Raw genomic sequence first — 26,249 nt, forward strand, 5'->3', positions numbered from 1 at the left:
ATCATTTAAGAATAATTCCACAGTAGCAAAATTGGTCTTGTCTCATATACTGTAGTTACTTCCTATAAAATTGAGGCATCTTAATTCAAATAAATATTGCTTAAAGAAGACAGTAAATAGTTCCAGACATGCTATAATAGTACATTTTTTAAACATTATATAACATGAAAATTTTGATTAGATTTTGTAAGGAAACCAGTTAAAACAATGTTAATAAAAGATCTTCTTCAAACAAGCTAGTTTCTTTATAAGGAGACCATCTTCAAAAATTAAATTAATTAAATTTATGGTTTATTTTTTTAAAAGTTTCTGCATTTGATATGTCTCTTACATAAAATTTCACTTAAACCTAATGAAGGTGATCTTTATGAAATATACTCAAAGGATTTCCGAGTGTTTTTATTGCTCTGTACATACATCATACTTTACTATATGCAGTAAATACAACAATATTTAATCATTACAACAAAACAGTGAGTTAGAATTCAGCTTTTAACATTACAGCTTAACTCTTAAGACTAGGCAAATCTATTCAAAAGTAATATGCTGCATCAAGCAGGGTACAACAATGAACAAGCAGTTTTAAAAAAATGTTTTTACACAATTACAGTATAAAACATTTTGGTCATGTATGAAGTTGTATCACAAAAGCAGGATAAGTTCCGTATATTAAAAGATTTACAAAAATAGCACATGGCCTATTACAAACCCGTTTTGAAAGGAAACCAGTTATAAAATTCCCCAAAAGATAAAGTGCAATATGGAATCTTTTATAGGAATAAATGTAAATAAAAAATGGAATTGTGAAATTCTTACAACAGTTAAAAACCTTTAAAAATGTAATGCTCTTAATAACAGGTTGAGTAAAGTAATTACAAAGTGAATTTTCTTTACAAAAAATTTACTTATTTTTAATCTTAAACTGGCTTCACAATATTAGTTAATATTATTGCTGCTTCAAATCAAATGAGATGACTGAAAATATCACAGGTCTTGATGCATCTAATTAGAACAACAGTGTAAACTGTCTTAGTTTGAGCACTTTGGGGCTAAAACCTGAATTTATTATTCAATTTGGATATCTGAATTTTTTTTTGAGTATGGAGAAATCAAGTACAATGTAATAACAGATTTAAAAAAATAATTTCATTCTTGGTTCTATAAACAATCTGATCCATTTCAAAAGCAACAGAGATGCATATTCCTACTTCATATTCTTATAGCACAGTATAAATATTATAATATTAGAAGAAGCTAAATGAAGGCCACATTTAAAGAGATGTGGAGGAAATGACAAAATAGGAAGAAAGTTTGGTAGGTATGAAACTAGAATACATATGGATGCAGTTCATGTTATGAATTAGTGTGCAGTTGAACAGTACCTATTAAAAAAAAAAAAAAAAACATTAAAAGAGTAGAGCTATCCAGCAAGCAGAGTACAATCAGCTGACATATTCCCTTTTAAACAGAATCAAGGATTATTAGGAAGGTTTCGTTTTGGTAAACCACATCTAAGGCAGTTTCGATTTGTACAAAATAAAAATGCTTCGATTTCAAAAAAACTATTAAAGTTGCATTTAATTTACATTGTTTCATTTCCCTGTAAAATCTAGACCATCCAACAGAGGAAAGCCATGAAGTCATTGTGACTAAGTATTAAACTCAGAAGAGATATTTGATCCAAATGTAATTAAGGTATGAAAAACTGATCTCCAAGCTCAAGGACATGGAGGGGGACTAAATTGTTTCTTTCCATGTTATTAAACAGGGAGATCAATGTTTATGATACTGGTTGTTTGTTTTCAAAGCTTGTGAATGCTTAAGTACTACATGATTTGTCATATTTATGACACTCATCTTTGTGAAAAAAACAACAAAAAAACTTGGATATATACAGATTTTTTTTTAGTTGTGTGCTTAAACATGTGAATACTTTTTTTTAAATATGAATTTGACTAAGATAACATGTAAATTTAAACCACATTCTTCAATGAATTTGGACTATTTTGTCCAAAACTAAATGCAGAGTGATTGTATCTGCTCTCCAGCCCGTTCGAATCCTGCCATTGGCATGTATGTTATGTTTGTGATTGTGAAAATACAGTAGATGGCATTGGTGTAGTTGTGGTTCATTGTAGTTGAAGACAGAGTTGCAGAGTAGGTGCCCTCCCTCGGTGAGTCTTTGGACTCCCCCCCCCCCCCGGAGGTGTCGTAATAATAATAATGATTTGTAAACCCTATTTAGAGACTAAACACTTCAAAGGTCTCTCATCTGATGCCTAAAGACTTTTACAAATAGCTATGCTACATTTCAACCTGAATTCATAGCCTAAAGACTGCAGAGAAGAAACACTTTTTCCAGAAAATACTCCAAGATGTCGAAGTCTGAACTAAATAAAGCTTAACTTTACAGCTTTATTTTCTTTAAGGCGATTCATTAAATGTGCATAAATTAAAATATCTTTATTGCTTTACATTATCAAGTTTGTTAACCCATCACATAATCCAAAATTATATGTAAATTATGAGTATAATTTAATGAATCCAGATTTTCTAATTTTCATGCATTTGGATTGCTTTGTATACAACTTTCTTGGAAACTGAATACTGATTACACAATGATGAGTAAGAATTCACAATGTCATCCCATTTTGAAGCATATCAAAAGTAATCCAATTTATTTATTTACATCCTACAAGCATTTAAATTCCCTTCTTAAACAATTCCTTTAGCTAGGGCAACTCTGACTAGTTGAAAACATTGTAACTCATGAAATATTCATTTAGTTTTCCCAATGTCTAACGTACCTTTAAAACTAAAGTTTTAAACTTCAGTACAAAAATGAAACTCCAACTTTATCTAATAATTTATATGTGCTCCTCTGTTCATTAATTCGCTTAGGGATGGACACTTACCAATGCAGAACACATTTTTGTTATTTCTGCATCTTGAAACCATACTTTTATAATGGATTGTTTTAAGTTATCCCTTGATATATGCGGTTAATTAATCCTCGATGGACACCGCATTATTCAGTGTTAAGAATTAATGGGAATAATTATAATGAATCCTGCAAAATATAAAAATTTACACATCATTTATTTTTTAAGGTGACATGTATTTATATATTTTATTTATACATATTTGTTACATAAAAACTTATCTAAATATTTATTTTTTTATAAAAAACTTATCTAACGTAAATTGAACAGCGGTAGCTTTTTTTGATCCTCCATGATTTTACTCTGCATACTCAAAGATACAGATGCCACTTTGCCTTGCTCGTGGTACTCAGTCGCTTTATTTAAAATGGCTCATATATAATTGATTCACCAAAGCTAGAGCTCTTCCGATGTTTGCTTTGCTTTCTCAGTTATCAAACCTTTTAATAATGTCAATTTTAGTATCCAAAGTAACAAGTTTTCGTTTATTACTCTTTTTCGAGGCCATAGTTACAAAGGGTAATGCTTTACATGATTTGAAAATTACATATTATGGGGATAGGCCGTAAGTGTACACTGTAATACATACACATATACGTCTGTATGCGCCACGCTCTGGTGATAAAATGAAGCACTGAGACTGAGGCCGAGAGTGAGTTACTAACGTTGGAACACGACTCGTACCACATGATCTGATCGGTTTCATTGACCAAGTCTAACGCTTCGCTTATTTTGAAACTTTTTAGGCTGCACTAATCAAATTTGATACCGCATATATCAAGTTTATGGTCACAATTATTTGTGCATTAATCAAAACCGTATATCTGGGTCAGTCCCAAGGGGGTGGAATGAGGGGAAAATAGTTCCGCTGCACAAAGGTGGTTCCAAGGCTGCTGTTGGAAATTACCGGCCAATCAGCATAACAGGAATCATTATCAAGGTCTTAGAGAAAATAGCAAAGAGGAAAATACAAGATTGGATACGTTATCGAGGATAGCATGGTTTTGTGAAAGGTAGGTCATGCCTCAGTAACTTGCTCACGTATTATAACACAGTGACAGCTGAACTGGATAAGGGTAATGGGTTTACAGTGATTCTACTGGACCTTGCTAAGGCCTTTGACAGGATACCACATGGAATTCTAATCAGTAAATTGCAGCATATGGGGATGGACATAGGGTTGGTGAGATGGATAGGAAGGGTGGTTGACGGAGAGATATCAGAGTGGTTTACTCAGGAGTAGAGTCCACAAGACGGCCTGTGACTAGTAGTGCCACAAGGATCTGTTATTGGACCCTGCTGTTTAATTTGTTCATTAATGATATAGGAAAAGATCTGAGAGGAACAGGTCAGTTGTTTGCAGATGACATCAAAATTTTGCAGGATGATTTGGATAGATTGGAGATCTGGGCTAAGGAGAATGGATGTCAATTTAATGTGGCAAAGTGTAAGGTTATGCATTTTGGGGACACATTGCAAAACTGCCAAATCAGCTCATCAAACACTTGGTTGCTGAAGAATACGTTGACAAGCAGGTTATTGTTCCTCTGTATCGAGCCTTGATAAGACCCCATCTCGACTACTGTGCCCAGATTTGGTCACCTAGGTTTCTTTTTGATGGGAAGGGGGTGGAGGGGATCCAGAAGCGAGTGACCAAGATGATAGCAGGTCTGTGAATGAACCTTATGAGAACAGGTTGAGGATTTGTGGGTTGCAAAAATTGGTTGATAGGCGGAGGAGGGGAGATATGATAGACATTCAAATTACTGCAAGGTTTCTATAAAATTAATTCAGAAGATATTTTTGAGAACAGGGCTGGTTGTGGGAGGACTAGGGGACATCCATGGAAACTAGGCAAAAGTGTGGTTAGTAAAGGTGTTAGAGCTGGGTTCTTTACTTTTAGAGTAGTGAATGAGTGGAATACGCTCCCTGAGTCTGTGGTGGATGCTGTGACAGTGAATGAGTTTAAAGCGAGGTATGATAGATACTGTATGAATGTCAAATAGTTGTGATGAATATGATTTGGGGCCTTCCTCGATGAGTCTAACGACTCCCTGGAGTTGCCCGTAATAATAATAGTATATATATCAAGGAATACCTGTACTTTTTATCATAATTTAATTTTCCAAATCTCTTTTTCATTATGACCCACAAATTTTTTATTGAGTTATCTGGCTTGGATGTTGTGATTTTTGAGGAACTCCTTCACTTTTTTTTTTTTTTGAAGTGTGACATGGAGCAAAATTCTGTTGGAAGATGAGTTCTGTGTCTTTCTGGATCTGTGGGATTCCTCTTCTCTTTCCAAAAATTTTTATGTATTGGTCACTTTTCATCACACCATCAGCAAGCACAAGTGATCCTGGATCAGCATGCATAAAACAACCCCAGAATAGATATATATTTTTCTTAGCTGGGTGTTTAGCAGAAGTCTTTTCAGCAGTTGATTTGTGAACATAGGATACTCGCTTTCCTTAGACAAAGAAATGGCCCTCATCTGAGAATATGACCTTCCACTTCTTAACAATCCAATCTTTGTACTTTTGTGCACTTGAGCCACTTTTTCTGCATAGCTTTCATCAACAGTTGTTTCTTTTTTTGGTCTGTAGGCAGTCCTCCATGCTTCCAACAATCTTTGACAGACTATCATGTCAGAAACATTAATCCCACTAGCTGCCAAGTCTCTAAGTCTACAGGTCTGCTTTTTAATAGTGCTTTAGATTATGGACTTTATTGTACTTTACAGCTGCTTTGTGCTGTTGGTTTGCAAAATACATACTTAAAACAGCCTAGCACTTGTTATAGGAAATTAGAACAGTATTATGAACCATCCTTTCATTTCCTATTATATTAAGAGGACTAATCAGCTAATGCTTCATAACGAAAAGGAGAATTCCATATTTTCCTACAAGCAATGCATGAACCCAATGTCCAGTCCTCACCTTTCTGTGGCACAACATCTTAATAAGCAGCCAGTCTGTTACTAAATTAATGATATAGGGCAGTGTTTCCCAAACTGTGGTCTGCGTACCCCTGGGATAGTTTATTATTATTATGGGTAACTCCAAGGAGTCGACAGACTCATCGAGGGAGGCCCTAGAAACCCTTCAGTAATTTGAATGTCTCAATCATATCACCCCCTTTTCTGCCTATCAACCAATTTCTGCAACCCAAAAATCTTCAACCTGTTCTCATAAGGTTCATTCCATAGACCTGCTATCATCTTGGTCACTCGTCTCTGGATCCTCTCCACCTCCTCCTCCCATCAAGAAGAAACCCTGGTGCCCATATCTGGCACAATAGTCTAGATGGGGTCTTATCAAGGCTTAATACAGAGGAACAATAACTTGTTTGTCTCTGCTTGTTAAAGTATTTTTCAGCAACCAAGTGATTTGATGAGCTGATTTAGCCACTTTTGCAATGTGCCCTCTAAACTTCAACTCCCTATCCACCAACACTCCCAAATCCCTGGTCTCATCAATCTCCTGGAATATGGTTCCACCATTGTGCTATACTGCTGCTAATCTTTTCACTCCAAAATGCATACACTGACCTTACACTTTGCCACATTAAATTGACATCCATTTTCCTTAGCCCAGTCCACCAAACTATCCAAATCATCTTGCAAAATTTTGACATCCTGTGCACTCACTATTGCTCTACTCAACTTTTCATCATCAGCAAACAAATGAACACTTCCTCTCAGATCCTTTCCTATATTGCTAATGAACAAATTGAAAAGTAGTGGTCCAAGAACAGAACCCTGCTGCACACCAAAAGACGGCCTAGTCACAGGCCGTCTTTTGGACTCTACTCCTGAATAAACCACTCTCCGATATCTATCCATCAACCACCCTCATTAAATTTTCATTAATTTTCATGAAACTTTATCTTAAGTGTTGTTCACACCTGGCCTAATTGATATATTCATATTCTTCCGAATATCTCCATTTATAACAGTATTGCATTGTCATAAATGACACATTTAGTGTTGTAAAATTGTAATTTATTACTTCATCTTTATGATATGTAAAATATAAAAAAAATTTCATTTTGGATTTTATGGGGACCGCATTTGCTACAGGGGGTCCGAGACATCAAAAAGGTTGGGAAACACTGATGTAGGGTAAATAAATCAAAACTTTACTATTGCAATGAGTTGTAACAACTTAGATGCTGAATAGTATTCTGTATTTACTAAAATAGAATGTGTTACTAAAAAGTGGTAGAGCATATTCAGAAATCGAGCAAATTTTTGTTTGAACACAAAACTCCCTCTAATGTAAAGATTTCTCCCCCCCTTATTTAATATGCTAACACCTTGGTTGACATGATTTATGATTATGTTATGTAATATGGATTAAAATGTCAGTAATAAAATGTACAAATCTGTGTTCAAAAATCAGAAACTGTTTCAGCAAAATTTGTGGATTTACCAATGTGGGAAGCAATATTATTTCCCTCATTAGTAAATCCACCACAAACTGTGGTAATTAAATATTTCAAACCATGTTATTTAAATAGAATGGCAATAAAAATTAGTAAAAGAGCAAATTAAAAGACTGATATAGTCAGGACTGCCTAAGGACAGATGAAAAAAATTATCAAACTGTTATGGAAAACTAATAATGAAGTCTTCATGCTATTATTGTAGCTTATATACATTCTCTTTGAGGGTTCTTTGTGAGCCTTCTTTAAATTTTTTTGTAAAACAGTTATCAGTATATCGATATCTGGCAAACAAAAATGTCATATGTTGATAACTGCTTCACAAGAAAATTTAAAGACGCCTCACAAATGCTTAGGATCCCTACACAATGCAATAAAAATCAGAATCATTTACATTAAGTATCAAAAATTTAATTTCCATGGATCTAGCAAGTGATACCACAGAACGTGACAGCAATAACTAGCAATTTTCCAACATGCATACAGTAACGAATTTGCCATTTGTTTTCTGGTTTATCGATTATATTTAACAGTTGTGAAGTTATCATAACATTAATCTGTGTAATTAATTGTTAATAGGCTTTCATTGTGTCAAGTAGCACTATGACATACGAAACTTGTTGGTTTTAATTGCTTATTTTTTAACAAACTCCTTATTTATCTTATAATGTGATCTCAATACTGAAGACTTCCCACCAATCCAGGATAAGTCTGCAAGATTCCCTGACTAAATTGGATAGCTGCTGTAATGAATTTGGTATGAAAATCATCATTAAAAAGACAATGAAAATAGTCAGAAACAGTGAAAACATCAACTGGACATCCTGAATGGAGAACCTATAGAACAAGTAAAACATTTCAGTTATTTAGGCACAATTTTTAGTGAAGATAGCTAATTAAATTTAGAAATAGACAACAGAATTAGTAAAGCTGGTATGGTAGGAAGTCAGCTGAATAAATTTATATGGAATAAGAGAGAGATTAGTCAAAACACTAGACTAGTTGCATACAAGATAGTGTTCAAATCAATTTTAACTTATAGATCTAAGAACTCCCGTGTGGGGACACCTGTAACCCCCATCGGGCGTGTCCCCTGGTGGCGGATCGGGGAATGCTCGTCATAGGTTACTATGAAGGGTAGGAGGGAAATAAAATACCTCCCATGGACCAACAGGATAGCACTTCCCTCATATGCCGGTCTGGGGGCCTCGAAGGTGGCAGCCCGACCACCAGACTCGGGTGCTGAAGGCTAATCCCCTGCACACCTTAAAATTTCGCTCATTAAAAGAAATAACAAAGAGATAGCCGAACTGCCTAGATGGTTAACGACAAAGTGAGGAAAAAGGTACATGAGATATGGAACATTAAAAGTCTACATGGAAAAGAAAACGAATTAATTGATGAATTTAAAAAATCAAGTTTGGATTTGCTAGCAGTCACAGAAACAAAAAAGAAAGGTCAAGGTTGCCAGAAAATGAAAGATGGGTATATACTTTTCTATTCAGGGGTAAACCCAAGAGAATGGGGAAAACAAGGGGTAGCTTGCATAATTAAACCAGATCTCAAAGAATATATTACTAAATGGCAACTAATAAACGAAAGGTTGTTGACAATCACTATAGATTTTAAATCAGACAACCAAGTATTCACTGTAATTGTTGCATATGGCCCAAACAATAATGCCAATAAAGAAATTAAAGATGAATTCTTCGAACTCCTACAAAAAACAACTGAAGAAGTTCAAGGGCATATCATACTACTAGGAGACCTTAATGGCCGGGTAGGGAATCAAGTAGATGAAGAAACGAAACAAGTGTTGGGATCACAAGGAGAAATAACCCGGAATAATAATGGAGAAAGAATAATAAATCTTTGCCTTACAAATAATTTAGTGATAGCGAATACTATGTTCAAGCATAAAGAAATCCATAAGTTTACCAGGGAAGAGCCCAATAGAAACGAAAAATCTATAATCAACTACGCCATCATAAGCAGATCGTACTGGAAGTATACAAAAAATGCAAGAGTCTACAGAGGTCCTGAAATAGGCAGTGACCACTACTTATTAGTATTGGAAACAATCCATAAAATAAAAGTTGAAAAATGTAGAAAAAGTAGCAAGGAAATAAATGTTAAGATAAAGAATTACAAACTAAAGAAAGAAGAAACAGCTATTGAGTATAAAAGTAAAATAGAAGAGAAGATGAAAGAAGTAGAAAAAGAGATATATGAAGACCAAGATGTAGAAAACCTATGGATTTCTACAGGTTCAAAACACTTCTTCTAGAAACAAGCAAAGAAATTTGTGGTGTATCATTAAATAATAAACAGAAGAAACATAAAACACCCTGGTGGACTGAAGAACTAAAAGAAGAAATTAAAAAGAAAAAGCAATTATGGAAGAGATATATAACATCAAAGCTGCAGGTTGTTAGAGAACTATACAACAACCTAAGAAATAAAGTTAAAACCTTAGTGAAAGCAGAGAAAAGAAAATGCTGGGAAGACTTCGGACATACTTTAGAACAAAATTTTAAAGGAAACCAAAAACTCTTCTATAATGTTTTAAGAAGAATGAGGTCAGAGAAAGAATGCCCCATAAAGTTTATCAAAAATAAGGATGGAAAGTTACTCACAAATTCCGAAGACATCATGGAAAGATGGAAACAATACTTTCAAAAATTATTAGAAGATGCAGGACATGGAAAAAATAGAACCCTAAGAGCAAGACACACAAGCAAAATAGAAGATCAGAGTGAAGAAATTCATGCAAATTAACTGTTAGCAGCAATAAATAAAATAAAACTGGGCAAATCAGCAGGCCATGACCAAATAACACCAGAAATGGTAAAGAATTTAGGAACGAAAGCCATAAAATTTCTTTTACACCTATTCAATGTTGTATGGAAAAAGAAAATTATTCCCAAAGACTGGGAAGTAGCTATAATAATCTCCATATTTAAGAAAGGAGACAACCGCAAATGTGAAAACCATAGAGGAATTTCGCTTTTATGTGTTCCAGGAAAATTATATACCCGCATTTTAGAAGCGAGGCTTAGGAATCAAATAGAGGACACGCTGGATGAAATGCAATATGGCTTTCGAAAAAATAGAAGCACACAGGATCTTATCTTCAGTCTTAGGCAAATATCAGAGAAAACATTGGAATATGGAAAAGAACTACATTCATGTTTTACAGATTTTGAAAAGGCCTTTGACCGAGTTCCCAGACACTTAATATGGCAAACATTAAAGAAAAACAAGATACAAGATAACTTAATAGCAGCCATACAAAGCCTCTACAAAAGTAATAGAAATTATGTAAGAACCTGTAATAATAGATCAAAAGAATTTGAAACAAATGTAGGAGTGAGGCAAAGCTGTATCCTCAGCCCTCTTCTCTTCATCGTAGTAATGGATGAAATTTTAAAGGCATGCCAAACAAAAACAAAAAAGTTCCACTTAGGATACAGGAAACTGAAAGAAACTAGGATTTCACATATGGCTTTTGCAGATGATGTAGTGATTCTAGCAAATACAGCTGAAGATCTGCAGTACAATATCAATCTTTGGCATGAAGAAACAAAGAAAAGGAATATGACCATAAATATAAATAAAACTAAAACAATGATCATATCTAGAAATCAACAAAAACACACAATAAAAATAGAGAATCACCAACTGGAACAAGTCCACTCCTTTAAATACTTGGGATCATATATACAAGAAGATGGTAGACTAGACAGAAATTAACAGGATAAGAGGGGGAACAAAGCTATTCTATGCAATGAAAGGCCCACTCCTAGATAAGAAAGAAGTCACCCAAAATACCAAAATGGCAGTGTACCGTTCAGTGTTTCTACCAACATTAACATACAGTTGTGAGTCTTGGTGTTTAACAACAGGAAACACAAATAAACTACAAACAATTGAAATATCTCAGGAAAGTGGCACAAAAAACAAGACTAGACCGAATAAGAAATCAAACCATAAGAGACAGCCTTCAAGTTGCACCTCTGAATCAATTCATAACATAAGCCCAAATGAGATGGTTTGGACATCTCAATCGAATGGAAGAAGGAAGAATAGCAAAAACTGTATACGAAAGCCAGAAAATAGGAAAAAGAAACACAGGCAGACCCAGGAAAGGTTGGCAAAAGGAAAAAGAAAAATTGGAAAAGAAGGGAATTAATTGGAAAGAAGCAAAGCAACAAACCTTGGACAGGACGGCATGGAAATCTCGACGCTCAAAAGCACAAGAGATCATAGACGAAGAAGAAGATCTGAGAACTAGGTTAGATATAAAACTCTTGATCAAAGACTGGAGACCACAGATATGAGAGTTCTGAGAAAGATTAGTAGACTGAACAGATGGCATCAATGGCAGTATCAGATTAAAAATGAGGATATTAGGAAAGAACTTGCCATTGTTAGCAGAACGGGAGAAGAAAGATTAGCTAAACAAATGTTCTTTGTCAGGATGGCTAGAAAAAGACCCAAAGGAAGACCAAGATGTAGATGGATTTATACAGTAAAAAGTGCTTTAGAAGACAGAAATATAAGATCTGATAATATTGGAATGTTTACAGATAACAGGCTAATCCAGAGGAAAATTGTTGATAGGAAATTAGTAATGATGTAACTGTTCATATATCATATGATCCTGTAACCCCCCCCCCCCCCCCCCGCAAGGTATATATCAGGAATTTGATAATTTATAACTAGTATTTGGAAAGAATTTTCAGAGGAGAATGGGGTTAAAACACAATTTACATTTTAATTAATTAAAATGATATGTTTTAAGAAAACATACCATTTTATAAAATACATTAAATTATATTATGTAAATCATTTGAGAAGCAAGAATGCTTTGTTAGATGTTTATATTTACCAAAAAAGTTTCAGTATGAAGCTAAAATTAAGCCGTGCAAAAAGTTTTACTGAATATATTAAACCTGAGTATATTCTTGCTTTTGAGTATAATTTATTTATCAAGTATAATCAAATTAAAAAAAAATGGTTCTGCTGTTGTAGGATGTGCAGAGCATTGTCTAAAAAACAAAAATAGTTTAGCTAAAAATATTCCTCACATCTCAGATTAACAAACTAAATCAACTTTCTTCATCTTAAATATATTCAACTAGAATTTACTAAAGAAATCAGAACACAATACCTGCGTTTTGAAATCTTTTGTGATATTGAAATATAGTTTTAGTCTGCACAATGTAAATCAAATGCAATTGTTCATAAATTTTGCTTCAGAAAACTACAGAAGTTATCCAAATATTTTTCTCACCTTCAGTCTTAGCAAATTATTTCTATATTTCCTCTGTCATCAAAAAACATTTTATTAGTAAAAATTACTAAAAATTTGTAATATTTTGATAACTATCTTTATCAAACAGAAACAAAGAAAAGCATGACTAGTTTTTGCATTTCTGACTTTCCTTAGAATTCTTGATCGATGGTTTCAGTCATCATCGAAATTAACTTACAGATGAGTTATTCTTAGAAGATACTAAGAGAACAAATGGTTTATCCATTTTTCAATGGATCAAATTTTCTGAAAGGAAAATTCTTGCAATCTCTGCATGAGACCATTACTTTCAGTTTGAAATGTCCTTATAAATCTTTCTCATGTCCTAGATAAAATTTAAACTCATTACAGCACTTATCAGAATAACAGCATTACCAGAAGTGCTCATGAAGTATGAATATGCATCTCTCATTACTTAATGGCATACAGTATATTAAGCAAATATGAAACTCATAAGGGGAATCCCTGACAAGACACTGTAATCAATGGAGAAAATGGTACAGTATGGTTGCACATTAATTTTTTATTGTGCATGGTTTGAGAAAGCATCACAAACACAAAAAGTTTGTAAAATACAGCAATATTTATCAAAATATCAAATATAAGTAAGATTTCATTTTTCATCTGATAAATAGCAGGTAGACAGGTAGTTACTTCATTGCATGTTGTAAAAATATGGCAGTAGTCAGTTGGAAAGAGGTCACAAATACAGGAAAAGAGAGAGTTCAAAAGCATCTCTCTCATTAATTAAATAAGGCATATGAATTTACGTGCAAATCCTACTACACATATGTATTTGATTGTCCTTTGTCATATAGTAAAAGTTTTGCATTGCTCTCTTTCACATGTCTGTAATCTTTAATTCAATTATTGAAATATTTTTTAAAAGTAAATCAGTTAATCATAATGTAATAAATGTGAGTATATATGATATGCTCATTCATAAATCACCTTTTCAACTTCAGACTATAATAAAAAATTAGAATAATACAATAGTTAGTTATTGGGAAATGAGGCCAATTAGAAAATGGTTTGCGGCATACTAAAGAATGTCTTTCATTTTTTTTTTTTTTTCCCTAGGTGTTTCCTATAATGTGTGATATCCTATTTACAGTAAAAAGTTCTTTGAAACTTGAGTAGTGGCCACTTGACATATTGTTAATATAGTTTGACTTTATTGCTCATGTGACTTTTTTTTTTTTTTTTTTTAACAAGGATGTTATCAAAATTATCAAGAAAGCATTGAACAGTCATAATCTGGTGAATATTGCTAACTGAATGTCTGAAATGGATATCTACACAGCTATTTCTATTACTATTGGGTGAATTACTGCTCTGCTTTAAATGATCTTTCAAATCTGTATTCACTTTTGTGAATTTGTCTGGTTTGTTTCCAAAGTGTTTTCTTTTTCTCTTTTGCTCAAGTCACCTAAACTTGATTTCCTATGTTGCAGAAATCTTATATTTTTCTCATCTCACCATAGCAGATAGTGTTCGTAAGCATGAAATCCTGTAAAATCTTGGGAGGGAAAAGAAATTTTCTTTTAACGATGGTACATTGCGCCCTTCGATTGGAATAGGCCTAAATTCGATTCTCATCATGACGGGAGGAATCTTTATCTGGACGATTTCAATCGAAGGTGAGTTAGCCAATCTCATACGGAGATAGCAGGGTTTTTTTTCTTCCGGAAACTCAGGTTTTTTCATCCCACATACAAACAAATCAGCCCTTCAGAACACATACAATTTACAGACAAAAAATACTAGTTGTGGTGGCGAGTGGTAGATGACGTTGATGGAGATGATTCGTAGTAGAGGTTCGGTATAGTGGTTGAGACAGTTGTAGGTGTCCTCCCACAATGAGTCTTCGGACTCCTTGGAGGTATCAGGAATAATAATAATAAGAGTGAAACTACTGGAACCCACCATTAAAGAATTTTCTTCATCATTCTATTTTATAAAAGTAGAAAAGAAGCTAAAAGCCTTATCTAGAGTACTGTAAATAGTGTCCCCAAATAAAAAGCAGTATTTGATGACAAAGGTTCTTACAACAAATTCTCTTCCCAAATAAGGCAGCCATCCATGTTTTGAAAACTGTTAGCTTGAAGTATGAAAGATTTTAAATCATGTTAATGTCATGATGAAGGTGCTGATAGAAGATTCATGAATATGCATGAGTATTCACTAGATAAATATTTCCAGAAAGCAAAGGAAGCTGTTATAATGAATTTCCTTTAACATAGAACTAATATTACAGGACTTTAGTCCAAAATCTTTTGGTAGTTTGTTATACAGTGAATGAATTCACTACCCAGAGGGTCGAACACATGTTAGTCCACAACAGAAGATAATAATGCTTAGTAATACCACAAAATCTCACAATTTAGGAGACTCCAAACAGCATGTTTACCTGGGAGAATTTTATTTAGTGTGTGTGTGTGTGTGGAGGGACAATGATTAATTCTATAGCGAGTTTTTTTAAACTATAAATTTTTCAGATGTTGTTCCACCACATAGGTATATTATATTATACATGGATGAACAACAAACTTATCCATCTATGTCTTAATAAACTTGATTCTAATTTTTACCTAACTACACAGCTCTTCCTGCAATACCATTAACAATGACAAGAATGGACTATCATTTATTTTATTAATAAATAATATATTTATTAATATATTAATATATATAAATTTATTTTAGTTATTTATTTTTTTAAATAATGTGAATCCCACTTCTAAATGTACAAACTGTACAGTATAATAGTACCAATTGGTGGGTTAAGGGTTATATAATCCAAAAACCTGCTCTAGAGACCAAATACAAAACTTCAAGCCCATTTCTTTTCCCAAAATAATCAGGGTAGTTGTCTCTCATATTGGGTAATGAATTTCACCTATCAGTAGTAAAGCCATTCACACACCTTCATGTGTTTGTGGCCCAACAGGCAGGCAAATTGCTGTTTGCTTGAATGGAATTTTATAACTATATGTAAAAGTATTTGATTTTAAATACAAATTACAGATTTCATTTTTCCTAATATTAGAAAGTCTGGATTTTTTAACATTAGAAAATTTAATAATAGTATTATTTCACTCACCTTGCAAGATTCTGAATTCCCTGGATGTAAACAAAGTGTTTGGTTTAGAAACAATAAAAAAATGCTACTTTTTTTTCCCATCTAAGAAAGCCACTTTACTCCATCAGAATAAATATAAATACACAAGACTTTTCCTTGTCTCTGCTTCTGCCTATTTAAGAAATTACCCTTACCTCAACAAATTTGGCTGCATGTGACTCTGCCCCAAGCTCTCATTCTCCATACTTCAGCCCAATGGGGGGGAGAAATACTAAGACTTTAGGCCTACTCTCAGTTGACATGCTTCATCTTCATTACTTAGTGCCTATGTGCACGTATCTTATATTTTGTTCTCTGACAATGGCAATTTGACTTTGCGAAAATATTGGAATTATTAATTAAATTTATTTCAGTAAATATTAGTCTACCTTGTAATTTCTTTAAAAAATGCAGTTATATTTTCACTTTCTACACAATTTTATTCAAAAATAGGATCTAGTCCTAAGACTGGATATATCAAATCCAAGAATCAAAAAAGTCCTCTCTGACTGCAATCCTCAGGCAAACAAATTATGCAATTATATCTAAAAACATATGCCAATAAAGCTTTGAAAGATACCTTACATAACCATGAAGTGTATCTTTGTTTACATTTTTATAATTTTGAAGTGGTGTAAAAACAAGAGAAATGATTAACAACTAAGGCACCAGTGCTATATTAGATTTCCCATCTCTTCAATCATACCATAATGATAAAAGAAACCTTTATAATAATAAATGACAATAAATATTTTAATTTTTGGAAGTACAGTAAACCCTCGATTTAACGGACAAAATTTCTGGTCCGTATGTCACGTGAAAATTAACACAGTTAATTTTAAAATACTTTTAACCAAGATTTGCTTATAATTAAATTAACAGGTTATTTTTGTTATTAATTTCCTGTTATTTTTAACAAATTTTGGCAAATAGGCCATATAATGGAAAAACACTAGTAATTTATGACATAAACGAGTCACCACTCATAAAACATGTTCGGCGAATGATTAGGACGTGATCACACCAATTGCACTGTAATTGGTTCTTTTTTGCATGGTCCGACTTTCTGTGGGGTTTTTATTACACACAATTTTTAATTTTAGGGAGTTAATTATAAAAAAAACAGCAGAATTCAAAAGTTCAATAAAAAAAAATCTGATAGTTTTTTCAGAGCAGGATTACCTAAACCAAGCACTTCAACATCGAGCATTAACTTCACATTAACTTATCTAAAAGTGTGTGTAAAATAATTTTTTTGTTATTACAGTGCTAATATTGATAAAATTGCAGTATAATGTTACAGATATTTTTATTTTAAAAAATTCATGATTTAATAGACACCCCTTAGCCCCTATTAGTCTGTTAAATTGAATGTTTACTGTATTTTAAATTTGGGATCTAGATTCAGTAGCCTCATGCAGAGAGATGGTCTTAGTTGTAAAGGTGCTTTGTGAATAGAGCATATCATGTAAGCAAATACTGCAGAGCTAAATCTAACCCGAGAAAGAAAATTATTATTATTAACACCCAATATCCAGCAACATATATCCTCTTACTCCCTCCTCTCTTCCTCCATTTTATAACTAATCAAATTCCTTATAACACTCATCACCAACTTCTCTCTCTTCTACTTATTTACCAATCTCTGCAAAATGCAATCTCTTGAGCTAGTCTCATAACCTTGCAGAGTCTTGATCATGCTTAATTACTCATTCCTATAAATCTTAACCACCACAGAGACTAGCCAATCAAATCTTCTTTCTTACTGTTGGTAACCAAGAATTGCAGAGGAAACTGAAAACCAAAGTGTAATGAAGTGAAGCAAACCAGATAGGAAATGAAACCAAAATATATATATAAACATGGAAAAAATAATGCAAATAAAGAAATAAAAAAATATTTTTCTCTGTAACTAAATGTGAAGGGAGAAAGAAGGTAAAAAACAACAACTAACAAATGAAAGATGAAATGAAAATATCAAAAAAAAAGAGAAAATACTCTTTTACAATTAATTCTCATGTGATCACTCTTATTGGCATGGGTGTTGTTTCAATGTATGTTATTTTTGTGACAGTGTAATAAGACGTATTACTTCTAGGTTGCCAAGACAAAGTTCTTCAAAAAATAAATATTTATGTTCTTTCTTCAAAAAAGGAAGAACGAGCATGGCTTACAATAAAATAGGTAGCCAATTAGAAAGAAGAAATTCTGTTAGGTATTCAAAATAGCTTAGCAGAGTAGAGTTTGTGTAACATAAATTTTGTTTGACTGGTTTGAATGCTTCTCTAGTTCAATGACTGTCTTTATCTCAATAAAAATCCATCCTTTATAACTATTACTTTTTTTTTTTTTTGTATTTTACATCATTTATCCTTTTCTATGAGGGTTTTCAGAAAACAAGGCAATGCACATTATTCCTGAAAATGTACTGTTGGCAGGGAGAGCTGAATACATGATAAAAGTTATATTATCTGTTTCTTCATATAATAAGCAAATTGGGAAGAAACATCATCTTATAGAATGGATTTGGTGTAAGAGCAGGAGAGATACCCAAGATGAGTAATCACTGCTAACTACATATGCAAATATGTATAGCACTGCAAAGTGCTTTGCTAGCTAGGCAAGCAATTCACAAAATAATAGCAATGCACTCTACAGTGATGTACAGTGCATTGTTATTTCCTGATTAAAGATATCAATTTCTTCTGTGCCTGGATTAAATGAACAAACATGTGTATTTTATACTGCTCAAAACAATTAGGGATATTTTGGTTTTCTTGTAAATTATAAAATTATAAAAATAATTTACAAATGTAACACATTTTGAAATATTCTTAATATACAATAGTGTAGAACACACAACTGCATAAAAAATCATGTTAAGACGTCGAAACATGTCTTAGCCATGTTAGGATGGGTGGAGGAGGAATAAAAGTGTGGCTTGTTGTGCTCACTTCTACAGTGCATAATTATCACTTCAATTGTAAACTTGTGTCACCTACCACCCATTATTTTGTTAAAAATGGCAGAGCAACATGATAGCCCAGAATCCATGAGTTGGAGGGACATTGGTCGATTAGAAGCTGGACAAATGCAACAAGTTGTTGCTGAAGCGTGTTGTGTATCTCAGTGTAATTTCGCTACTTTGGAATCACTTTCTGGAGGCAGGAAATGGTTGCCAAAGACAAGGTAAAGGTCACTAATCATCAACAACTCCAACAGACAGTCAGTATTTGTCATTACTTGCCAGAAGAAATCGAACATTTAATGCAACACAACTTCAAAGTGAACTTGCCGCAGCAACAGGAAGGCTGGTATTGACAGACAGTACAAAATAGTCTTCATGCCATAGATTTTTTATATGCTCGAAGACCAATGGTTTGCATTCCGATTACTGCAAATCACAAAAGAGCCCAAAGAATTTGGGCAGGAACACCACAATTGGACAAATGATGATTGGGCTCATGTACTTTTTAGTGACGAGTCCAGGTTCAGTCTGCAACCAGGTAACCGACGAATCTTGATATGGCATGAAAATGGAACAAGAAATAATCCATAATTTGTTCGTGAAAGATCAACATCAAGGTGGAAGTTTGTTGGTATGGGCTGGAATAAGTATAGGTGACAATGGAATAAGCATAGTGATCTCTATCTTATCAGAAACGGTTCCTTAACAGCCCAAAGGTATCGTGATGAGATTTTGGAACCTATAGTTCATCTATATGCTGCTGCAATTGGCCAAGAATCTATTTTTATGGATGACAATGCTCGTCCACACTGTGCAAATTTGGTACAAGAGTGGTTTGAGGAAGAAAGTATTGAACAAATGGACTGGCCTGCCTGTTCATCGGATTGTAATCCAATTGAACATGCCTGGGATGCTTTAGGTAAGCGTGTTTCTGCTCGACTGGTGCCACCACGATCACTTCAAGAGCTCAAAATTGCTCTCATGGAAGAGTGGGGAAATATCCCACAAGAAGTGTTTGATCATCTTATTCGGTCCATGCAATCAAGATATACCGCTGTTTAGGCTGTTAATGGAGACCATACGCCCTATTAAAAATTAACACAAGCGTTTTTGCTATTCTTGTTAAAATTATTTCATGCTAAAATGTATAATTTATTAAATTTGTAATAAATATCAATTATTTAAATAATATTTCATCAATTACACCCTATCCATAAGTAAGAAATATTTATTCATGTATAAAGTACCCAATAGTTATAATTATTTGCAGAAATTTATAATTATCTGACAGAAACTAAAATATTCTCTAATTGTTTTGAACAGTGTAGTTGACTTATGAAAGGGCAGTCAATCTATGCAGTATGCTAATGTATGACATTTGTGTATTTCCTAACTAGTTTGCCTGCTTAACGTGGTGAAAAAGCCAAATGTGTAGAGAGAAAAATTCTGACACTTTTGTATGAGACTTTGTAAATTCTCATTCAACATATCAGTGATACTGACTGTGCCAAAGAGGTGTTCATTAAGTTTACTGCATTTTTTTTTTAAATTTAAAATCGATGAATTTTTTTTTTTTTTCAATTTCATTTCAATGCAAATGAACTTCAATAATGCATTTTTTCCCCATTTCCTTGCAACCCTTAGTCACCAAACATGAATCACAATGAACTAAATAATCAAGTGTGTGCTTCAGAAATAAAGTTTTCTAAACTATAACGACTGACTGACTTACTTCATTAGTAAAAAAAGTTGATTATTTACAAGTCAAATTATAACCACAGAATTATGTGAATCAAAAAGAATGAACAAAATCCTTCTTAATATTTTATTATAAACAATTACAGTATACTTGTTACTAATGATTAAAAATAATCTAATTTAGCACACTCATTTTTACTATCAAGAAAGAACAGTACAAAGTTCCAAATTTCAGACATCCAAAAATTAGAATTTTTCAAAAAACTTATCAAAAAATGTTTCTAACTGCTGCTTTTTTATGATTTATACTGCCACTGAATGTTAATTCTTGGGAAGATTAAACAATATTTAGAGGCTGTTTTAGCTGCCTCAGATGATGAGGCAACTAAGACCACAGGGCAGTTCTTAGAAAATTGCCATATATAAATGGCAATTAGAGAATGTCAAAGTAGTTAACTTATCATTTGATTTCACAAATTATATGGTCAGTTTTTCTGACTTGTATGAGAATGACTCAAATTACAGGGAGGGAAGACCATGTCATTTCCATATAAGACAGGTTTGAAAAGTCTTTATAAAGTTTTTTTTTTTCATTCCAGCCAAAGGCTGAAAAAGTTCCTTATATCCCTGAGATGATTCATATTTTTTTGAACAAAATATGTTTATTTTTATTGTACATCAGCAAAGCATTAAGAAAAGCACTTTTAAGACTAAGATGATGAAAGGACTTTTTTTTTTTTTCACAAAATGTTTGTTAGAAATGTTAAAAAAAAAGAAGTTTATTGTTTTATAAGTAACAAAGAAACCATAGCATTATAGACAGAATAAAGACTATTTTTTTTTTCCATCTTAGTACTGAAATTACTAGTGTGAGTACATTATCCGTATATCATGCAACTGTCATCTGAATTCACTGGACTGTTGATGACAAAACTATTGTTAGACATAAGATGCAAAACTGCTTGGAAATGGTGAGAGGTGGGAAGGAAAGTATTTTGAATATGCATTTATCTCTGGAACAGTTACAGTTTTAAAGATAAATGCATATATGTATATTCTCAAAATTTGGCAGCTTAATAACTCAGCAAAACTTGAACAACAATTCTCCAATATGTGAGTAGGCTGTAAATTTTGCTAACACTGCTTGTGACTTGTGTTATCCAAGAATGCAGTTTATAGAGGTGACTGTCTGAGTATAAGCTTTTATACTTATATAAAAACTTACTCAAATGGTTGATGACATATGTCATCCTGTCTAGAGAGAATGATATCCTTAATATTCTGAACACTTTGAACTGTGAATAGTATATAGTATTTTTTGGTGAAGAGGTCAAACAAGGAAAACAAATCAACCTGTTAAAGAGAAAAATTCTTTAAATAAAAGTGCACTGCAGATAGTACAGTATGGTAGGACCAGTTATAATGAATTCTTGTAGAAAGGCTTATACGTTGGTAACACATGACCATTAAATTATTTAAGGAATTCACAATGCATACTGGAATATTAATTAAAAGAAACTTTAATAAATACTTCCTATATTTTGGCAATGTCACATTGCCATCTTCAATGGGAACATACAAATATGACACGTGCACGCAGGCACTGCAAAAAGCAAATGAGGAAGAAGAGAGAAACTACTGTTGTTCCTAAAGTACTAATGGTGCCTCCTAGTGGGCTATACAAGACAAACCAATATAGCCCACTAGAGGGCACCATTAGGACTTTAGGAACAACAGCAGTTTCTCTCTCTTCTTCATTTGCTTTTTGCAGTGCCTGCATGCACGTGTCATATTTGTATGTTCCCATTGAAGATGGCAATGTGACATTCCCAAAATATAGGAAGTATTTATTAAAGTTTCTTTTAATTAATATTCCAGTATACGTTGTGAATTCCTTAAATAATTTAATAGTCAGTTATAATGCAATTTTTCTTTACTTCGACATGCTAGTCTGCCTGATAGCCTGTCATAGCCATGTAACTTTGGCTTCAAAGAAACGTTGCTGGGCAGTTAAATCCTATTTTTTAATTTTTTTTTTTTAATTTATTTACTTTTTTTTTATGTGGTTCCTACCACAAAAGGTTATTTGCATAATCTGTTAATATCATTTGATTTCCTGGATTATATAGTCAGTAGTGTCTGCCTTGCATGAGAAAGACTCAAATTACAGGGGAGAAAGACCATGGTCATTTCCATATAAGATAGGCTTGAAAAGTCTTTATAGTTTTTTCATTCCAGACTGGATTCAAACCCAGATCTTTTCATCTACAGCATACTGTTATACTACAACTATAGCATACTGACCTGAGCTACAGAGGGTTCTGTGTTGATTTTTTTATTCTTAAAACTACAAAAATACTTTTGAAAACACACACTTGTGCCTGAAGAAATGTGTGTGTGCCTGTACAGCCAGAATTGGTTCCATAAAGATACACAGAAAAGTGGTCATAAAATCTCTAAACAAACTTTGAATATTTAGTAAATTTCCACCAAAATATGGCATATACATACATCAAATCTAGGGAGATGGAGGGTTGTAAATTGGATTATCCGTAAAATTTATGAAAGGCTCTCAACAGATTAGATATTGTTTAACCTAAAATTTTAAAGCAAGATTTTGAAATATTCTAAAACACGAGTTTTCATTTTTTGAAACTTAGTGACTGAGGAAACTTGAGGCAAAGCAAGCTATATGTGCTATCATCTGCTTGTCACATGATGAGAAATGGATACTTAAAGCCAGTTGGTTGACCCCATGGTTAGAATATCTACTATCCAACTAACAGGCTGAGTGTTGGAATCCGGATGCATGGATGTTTTTTAAACATCTTTAGGTGGGAGTTGAAATTCATCTCCCAGTGTGAGACTGCCACTCTGCTTATCGAAGACTTAGCGGCTTGAAAACAGACACATTTGGTCTCAAGAACAGAGTTCCTAGATTATCTAACCTTAAGTCCACCCATGATATTAATACTTATGTACTGTAGCATTAACATTAACAGCCTTTTGTGGATAAGCTTCACATTAACCTTGCCTGTCCTGTGCATCACACAGTACCGTGTACACACATGTTAACACAGTACTAACTTCAAATGCACATTTCAATTTTTTTTATATTAAACATATTTTTTTTCTTTTTTTAATGATTGTATGATGATGATTCCTTCCTTTGGGAATGATGTCTTTTGTTTTGTTTTTCATTCTCAAAGGGAGAAGGTTTTAACCCTTTTTTTTTTTTTCACAGTCATTACATGTTTCTAATTTAGTACTCTATGCTCAAACTATCATATGGCTGAGCTTGAAACATCACTATTCACTGCCAGCTTCTCAGTACCTTCAAGTTTCATCAACAGAAGAAAAGCCCTCAAGTTATACATGCAATTACAAATTATATTAACAGAAGCACAAAATAAAGCATCATTTCCTTTCACTACCTTTATGTCAACCAATATAAATTCTGGAAAGTGTAAAAGGCACAAAATATCAAAACGGAAAGAATACAGAAAATTTTGATAAGGGTACTTGAAATTAAGTACTCTTATACCTTAAATTCCATATGGGTGAAATTTTGTCCTCTTTAAAGTGCTAAACTATCAAATTAAAAACTTTTTATAGCTGTCCAAAGTGAATCTAATTTGTAAACCAATTACTGTTTTACAAATCAGAATAGTATAACACACACACATACAGACAGACAGACATTTTTTACTGGAAGATATATAAATATTAGATGTGTTTACTATTCCTCATGTCTGTACATCAAAGTCCACAATATTAACCATATACACAACAAAATATCATTCAGTGTAGCAAGCAAATAAACATTTATAATCCTGTTCTGCATATCTTTTAAACTTTGCAAGTGAAGATGGTATTTTAATAAATCAATTTCTTACCAAAAATTACTAAAATTAAAACATTGAAATACTAACTGTTATACATAATAATACATTTTAACATTAAAATCTACTAATATACTATGCTGTTGCTTTACTACTAAATTTATCATAACATTGCTACTAGAATTTTGCAAGAATATAACTAGATCATTCTGTACTCACCTTGATACTAAAGGTCAATGCTTCTTACCTTCAAATGTTTTGGTATCCACATGAGATTTACTCAAATGATTGCAAAATCTCTCTCTCCTAAAGATCCATCCATATGGACTCTTCAGTGAAGCCACTGAAAACTATTCTATATTAATGCATACATGATTATATATTATGATTTAAAATTACATTTTGATATTCCTAATCAAATATTTCACAAGATCCTTCTGATTCTCTGAAGAATATTGGATTTCAGTAAATACAACTTTTTAATATAATCAGTGCCAAAATTCATGTAGTTCAGACTAACATGATGCAGGCAGTCACTCATGAAGTTCTTAAATATACACATTGATACATACATATTTTATTGTTTTTAAGGACCTGCTGGAACAAATTCCAATTCAACATCAGCAGATTTCACCATTAACAAAAAAAAAAAAAAAGCATCAAACAAAAAGAAATGGAACTAGTAAAATAACTAGATAAGTACTACCAGACTGACATGATAGGTGTTACTGAAACAAAGAAGACAAAAACAGGTGAGATTTATCTAAGCAACAAATAAAAGATATTATATTCAGGCAATAATGATCAGGGAAAAGAAGTAGCTATAATACTCAACATAAAATATGAGGATAATCTTGAATTGCAGGGAATATCAAGTGAAGTGGGTAACTATCAGAATGATAAACTAAACAGTGAAGTCATATTTATGCTTATGACCACAAAAAGATCTACTAAGGAAAAAGTGGAAGAATTTTTTTGAGGCATAAGAGAAGCACCAGCTCACACAAAGAAACAGAAAAAGTTGGTTGTGGAAGATCTAATCAACAGATTGGAAAATGGTAACAAAACCTACAGAAATATTTTTGGAAAATTTGGAGAAAACAGCAAAGCTAATAATAATGAAGGTATGTACCTCCTGGATTTCTGTTCAGGACATTGATTAGTCCTTACTAATACCAACATAAAGATGTACACAAATTCACAATTAGAGAAAGACACTTTTTGTGGAGAGAAGATGTTTTTTGTTTCTTACAAAGAATCGCTTTTCTGTTTCTAACACAACAAAAATGAATGTGAATCATCAGGCAGATGTAATAACACCAGAATAAATCCCAAACTCTTTGAGCAGTCCAGAAATTGCCAGTAAGCCCATTATAAAGCCAAAGGAATTATCATTAGAAACAGAAAAGTGATTCTTTGTAAGAAACAAAAAGCAAGAAAACATTAAACCATAGTTTCGTGCTCAGCCAGTTCCAGAAAAATACTTAAAGGAATTGTGGGTATAAAAAAGTGCAGTCCAAAATTGCTAACTACACCAATCTCACCACCACCAGCTTTAAATCAAAGAGCTGAGGCTTGGAAAAAATAGAATATTTTTATCAAAAAAAATAGTTTGGAAGCTATAAAATGTCCTATTCCTTCAAAACAAACTGAACCACATACACCTATACTTAGAGCTATTAAAAGGCACAGACCAGTTAATTTTCCTAGTCGAGCGCAACAGGAAGAAATGGAAGTAGATGAAGTGAAAAGATTTAGATTCCAAGCTGCTGCTATTAATCCCAAACTCTTTGAGCAGTCCAGAATTGGTGTTCCAGAAAAAAATTATTGTAGTGTTGCAAAGATAACAATTTACCAATTGTTGTAGTTCAGGTAAAGTTGTATGTGTGCAGAGTGCTCCAAAAGGAAAACATTG

At 32.9% G+C, this 26,249-nt stretch overlaps 1 protein-coding gene across 1 annotated transcript in view; it reads right to left on the bottom strand.

Moving 5' to 3' along the window:
- Positions 1–383: 383 nt before the first annotated feature.
- Positions 384–26,249, bottom strand: part of LOC150095297 (CYFIP-related Rac1 interactor B-like) — a 587,095-nt gene continuing 561,229 nt past the window's right edge. The window contains exons 15-16 of the transcript XR_016550081.1: positions 24,582–24,677; positions 384–3,070 (exon numbers count right to left, since the gene is read on the bottom strand). The gene's annotated coding sequence lies outside the window, so the exon portion shown is untranslated. The remainder of the gene's footprint in view (positions 3,071–24,581; positions 24,678–26,249) is intronic.

Source organism: Typopeltis vanoorti, chromosome 20 (assembly GCF_054136105.1).
Source record: "Typopeltis vanoorti isolate ZY-2024b chromosome 20, IOZ_Tvanoo_1.0, whole genome shotgun sequence".
Lineage (NCBI taxonomy): Eukaryota > Metazoa > Arthropoda > Arachnida > Uropygi > Thelyphonidae > Typopeltis > Typopeltis vanoorti.